This window comes from Lactuca virosa, chromosome 4 (genome assembly GCF_052849685.1).
Source record: "Lactuca virosa cultivar CGN04683 chromosome 4, Lactuca_virosa_CGN04683_v6, whole genome shotgun sequence".
Lineage (NCBI taxonomy): Eukaryota > Viridiplantae > Streptophyta > Magnoliopsida > Asterales > Asteraceae > Lactuca > Lactuca virosa.
This window is the reverse complement of record NC_136429.1, coordinates 395,933,560-395,939,572: the sequence shown is the minus strand read 5'-3', so window position 1 is coordinate 395,939,572 and position 6,013 is coordinate 395,933,560. Positions and strand designations below refer to the sequence as shown.

At 30.4% G+C, this 6,013-nt stretch overlaps 1 long non-coding RNA gene across 1 annotated transcript; it reads right to left on the bottom strand.

The window, feature by feature from the left end:
- Nucleotides 1-468: 468 nt before the first annotated feature.
- Nucleotides 469-1,597, bottom strand: LOC145169040 (uncharacterized). Its single transcript, XR_013742255.1, has 2 exons — nt 765-1,597; nt 469-678 (listed from the first exon to the last, which is right to left on the bottom strand). It is a non-coding gene; the product is annotated as an uncharacterized LOC145169040 (long non-coding RNA).
- Between the last annotated feature and the right edge of the window lie 4,416 nt (nt 1,598-6,013).

Genomic DNA, 6,013 nt, shown 5'->3' with positions numbered 1-6,013 from the left:
AAGCTAATTTATATCTTTACTTGAAGTTGGATCGAAGCATTTAGTGAGCTTCTAAGTTGGTGATGTTATGATACTTTTAACGGCATGGGTTAGAATTTAGCAAATTAAGTTTAGATGTTGGCATTTAATGGCTTACTGGGTATTTATCATTCCACCTTCTGATTCTCAAAGACATTTACAGAAATTGAAAAGGACAAACTCTTCCTTTTCAGAAATCGATGTTAAAGGAGCAAGAAGAATCAAAAGTTAACAATTATTTATGTTCCATAATGCAGTTTTTAGGAATCAAAGACAAATGGCTAACAATTATTTATTTCTCATCACCATACTGTGTTAGTGTGCTACTATTAATGTGCACATCTTTTCTCACAATGGTCGCTTAAGTGGGCAGTTTGCTAAGAGAAAAGAATATTTCTTTAATGTGTTGGGTATGTATAAGATTTTGATGCCGATATCAATTACAATTGCTTTTATAAAAAGATTGAATAGATTAGTAGTTTTAGTGTAAAAAAATATCCAAGATTCAGAAAAAATAATACAACTTATCATCAGAGAAGATTCTGCATCTAAGATTAGATCAAGTGCAAAATCAAAATAAGGAACTTGAATGCTTAACATACAGAGGTTGAAATCATCTTGAATGTAGTCATCATCAACTTCCACAAACCCCTGAACAGGCTGTCAAGAATATCACAAAAAGTTTCAATTTACAATGAAAAGCATATCAATTTGGACAAACATAAACACTTTTTTTTATCCTTTACCTGTAGTAAGCGCGGAAAAAAATATAGTAAAGGACAATCTGGTTCAAGCATTTCATCAAGCAGCTAGGATACATTGTGAAACTCAACTTCAAAATTCAATATCAACTGGGTAGGGAATAATTAAATTTCATGTGTAATTGGAGACCTGTTCTATTAAACTGTAATGAATTTCACCTCAGCTGTAAGGAAATTGAGTGACCTACTATCCATTAATCCAGTCACACACTTCAATTTTTCTTAGCAAGAGCAATCCTGCCAGTATTGGGGTTTCCAGGTCTTCAATGAGACATGAACGGTAGATTAATGTCGGGAAACTGAAAAGGGTAGGCTATCTGATTTCGAATGAATAAAATCTGAAGCGACCAAAAGAAGCAAGGAAAATTACCTTGTCGCAAGTAGCTTTGATGGAACCGTCACCACCAAGAACGAAAACCCACCATGAAGTCTTCAGGCTCAGCACATAAGATTGTTGGTGGTAGTGAGGCGACGGAATTCCACCAAAAGCGGTGGCTAACAAAGAGGGAGGGAGTCGGGAATGGAAACAGGGAATCCGCCGGCGAAACCATCGCACGGTGGATGTGAGAAAAGAGGTGGTTGGAGTCCGGATTGAAAATCGGCAGTGGTGTGAGTCATGATCGGTTGAGAGAAGAGTGCGATGAAAAAATTAGAACGATCGGGAAGATATTAGATGAAGCAGTCGGTAGCAAGAGAAATGACACCAATCCTAATCTAATTGGCTTACAACGTCGGTGAAGCGGTGGAGGGTGAAACGTATTGACCGGCCAAAGCAGCTCAGAGACAACTTGGAAAACCTCAAAAGTAAGGGGCCGGGGCGGTGGGGAGATAAAGAAAAAAAAAAAAATAGGGTGATGGATAATTGAAAGGATGATAAGGCGAGAAGGACCGAGAAGCATCAGAAGAAAAAATATATTGGTCCAATAAGATTAATTCACTGTTCCTAATGGAACACAAAATTATCCTATGTATATAATATTTTAACAATAACAAATAATAACTAGATAGATAACATTGTTGGTTGTGCAGAATTATTGTATCTGATGTATTTTGTATATGTATTTTTATAAATATGATATTTACCTATAAAAAAACAATTGTAATTTTTTTCATAAATATTCTTTTAAAATTAATAGAAAGTCATTAGTAATAATAAACAATCACAATCACTTTATCATATACTATTTATATATTATAATATTAATATTAATCATATATTTATTTATACACTTTTAGACAATACATATATTTTTTTAGAATTTTTATATGTTATAAAAATATTATATATTTTATATTATATTTTATTCTTATAATATATATATATATATATATATATATATATATATATATATATATATAATATTTTATTCTTATAATTTTTTTTTTCGAAGTAACTACTATTGTTTTGCATATTCTAAAAAAATATGTAGAAAATTGACTCTAAAAAGAGAAGAAAAACAAGAAAAATATATTTGGATAATAGAAAATCGAAAAATATTTTCACTACGTCAGTACCTCAAAAATCATGGCGATAATAAATTGCGTCGTTTAAAACATTTGTTTTTGTATTTTATATATATATATATATATATATATATATATATATATATATATATATATATATATATATATATATATATATAGCTACATATGTTTTAAACATAAACGAGAATAGTGATACTTTTTGTTTATTTTTTATTTTTATCTTATTAATTTAATAAACAATATTATTTGTTATGTGAATTTATTAATTCTTTCAAGTAATGGTTTATTAATGTTTATACCCTGATAACATATAATTGTCTACATTTTGTTTTATATCATCAAAAGAGGATATTTACTATGCTAATGCTAGAGAGAGTAGAAAGCTTAGAAAATTATATTTAGATCATAAAAAATCTAAAAAGGCTCTTTTGCACATCAACCATTCAAAGTTCATATAATCCACATGTTTTTAAATGGTATTATTTACGGTTTTTTATGTTAACTAAAAATGTTAAAGAAGAAATATTTAATTTTGAACATATCAACTTTGATTTTTATGGGTTATAACCTAATAATTAAATATACGAATATAATATAATTGTTTAATGGCATGAAATGGTTTTCCTATTGTGCACCAAATTGAACAAGTATTTAAGGAAAGTAGTTTATAACTTTCGGTAACAGTCATCAGTTGGAACCCAAAATTGCCTCCTTTCATCTCCTAATAAACCATGATGCTCCTTACCACCTCCATTGGTGTTACTAGTCGGCCACAAGAGTCAAAGTAGGTGGCAATCTGTTTTGAAGGTGTCGATCTAACATATGTTTTTGTTAGATATGTAAGGATACCAATAGAGATGATCCGACTTATCCTAGTCTCCTGTATCAAAGGAAATCTACAATTGTGGTGTAATGAATCCTATCATCCTATGGTTTGTTCTTGGTAAACAATTTTATCCAATTGGGTCGGGATTCGGAAATAAAAAAAAATAATATCTTATTTTCATTGTTTATTTTTCATAGTTCACCGATTTGATGAACTGGACTACCGGGATACTAAAAATTATAACCTTTAAAATATTTTGATATTTAGGCTTTTAAGGTTTGGCTTTTGGATTAATTTAAGTATTAAGGTTTATGAAATTAGTTGTTAATCCTAATGGACTGAATTGAAGCCCAAACAACAACAAACAACAATAGACCCTTACGAATCAAAAAATGCATCAATTTATGTTAGCAAATTTGTGGAGTTACACACGTACATTGGATTGAAAAATATGCGAGATGTATAGAGAAAGTTTATGTTTATGAATGATAAACTATTAGGTATGCCAAACATGGAAGTTTTACCATAAATATTTTAGAAGGTTTCAACATGTACTGAGGTGATATTCTTAGGATTAATTATTCTAAGTGGTGATACTTTTTTATGGTAAAGTATGATAATTTTATAACTTTAGAATTATGATTGTTGGTAGAAGTATGATAATTTTATGACTTTAGAATTAATTTAGGGGTGAGCATGGTGCGGTTTTAAGGCCAAACCGAACCGCAAACCGCAAGGTGCGGTTTTTTGTATTCTTAAAACCGTTGGGTGCGGTTTTCCAATGGTTCGGTTTTGCGGTTTCTAAATACGGTTTCGGTTTATATCGGTGCGGTTTCGGTTTTAAACCGATTCTAAAATTTGGTGTGATCTTTGATGTTTTTTGGAGTATTTTTAAAAAAAACACGATAACAATGTGCATGTAAGCTTGTGTGGTGCAATTTTTTTTTCACTTTTTGAACCGTTTATTTGTAAAGGTTTATTTTCAGTACAAAATAAATTATATAAATCAAAAGTTCTAAGTGACTTTATATATAACGGTTGACTAAGAATTTTTTTTTTTGAATTTTGGTGTACTTGTTATAACCTTATAACATATACTTAATTAGTGACCCACTTTGTTGTGGTTTAACTACAAAAATAAAAACAAAATAAAAAATAAGTTTGGAAAATGATTTGGAATTTCGATTAAATAGCTAAAACCAACTATCAAAGTCTAAAGTCCAAATATAATATGTATTAATATTTCTTAGTATTTTAAAAAATATGTATATATTATAGAATATAAATATAAATTAGTGATTTATTATTTTATAAATCTTCGGTGCGGTTCGGTTTGATGGACTGGTTTCTTGGTAAAAACCGCACCGACCCGCAGACCTTCGGTTTTTGCAAAAATGAAATCCGCACCATTGGTTTTTGCATTGGTTTCGGTTTGTTGGTTGCGGTTTGTTGCGGTTTTGTCGGTTTATTTTTAGTCGGTTCGGTTTTTGCTCACCCCTAAGAATTATGATACTCTTTTATTGTATTTCATTTAAGGAGGTGGAGATAGATGAGATATTAAGTAATATGAAATACAGTTTTTTTTGTCCCACATTGATAGAAGGTAAAAAGATACAGTGATCTCCAAGCCAATAAAATGATTCCAAGGCTTTGATTCAAAGTACCAAAATCACATTTACTTAAAGTACTTGCTTCTTTTATTTTCCTCTCTTTCTTTAAAATATAGAAAAATGTTCATAGCTAATTAAAAGTGTTGATGCATTTTTTTGGAGGGGAATGAGAGATGAGGTTATCTTTTTTTAGATTGGAAAACACATATACTCCCTACCGTACTCCTAAACTACTTCTTTTGTCTCAAGCAATACTTGCACCATGAATACATGGTTGAGGGGCACCTTCTCCATCGACAATTGATACCATTAGGCTACAAGCCTATCAATAGATGACTTTATGTTATAGAAAAATTTATTATGTAGTGGATTTTTTTCTCTATGAGGCTTGTGTTTTTTCTCTGATTTTGGAGTCTTTAATGTCTAATATTGAGTTCATATTTCTTTGTCATTTGTCATTGAGAGGGTTATCGAGGATCTTTGAGATGTATAGCCAGGAGGTGTTCTCTTGGTTGGATCAGTTCGATCCGATCCAATCAGATCAAGTGAATCCAGTTTAATTTTGGTTTTCAAAACATGGTTTCGAAAAATTCAAACCAAAGTTAAATCCGATCCAAACCAACCAAATTATAATTCGGTTGTATTACTTTTTATAACTAAGTTTTCAAGAGGCGTGACATTAACACTCTGAATTTGGGGTTAGGCGTTTTAATGATAGAAAAGATAAAAGTTACTCAAATTATAAAAAAAATGTGAAAAGATGAAATAAGGAGTATGAAAGGGACTAAACTTTTCTCTGAATTAAGAAAAAGGGGTTTACATGGAAATTAATTTAAAATACAATGGGTTAGATGTCATAAGGAAGATTAAAATATAAATAATTACATAAAATAAAATAACAGTAAAGATGAAATTAAGGAGGAAACTGATAAATTTAGAAATCAATAATGAAAAATAATTAAAAGAATAATGAATTAGGGGTAGATTGTGGAATAAAAAGAAGTTGAGGTATTAAAATATTAACTTCGGCTTTAAGTACATGCTAACGGCTGCAAATCATCAAATTCTTTAAATGATGTATTCTTGAGAGAGAGAGAGAGAGAGAGAGAGAGAGAGAGAGAGAGAGAGGAGGAGGAGGAGAGGAATGGTTGTGTTAAAGGATTATTATGTATTATATACATTGTATGTTGGAAATATAAAAAGAGGTTTGATGGTGATATTCTTTGTAGGGTTCACTATTAGGCATCATGCAGAAAGTGAGTGAAATAGAGGAGGAGTTCTAGTGGTTACACATCTATGGAAGAGAATAAACG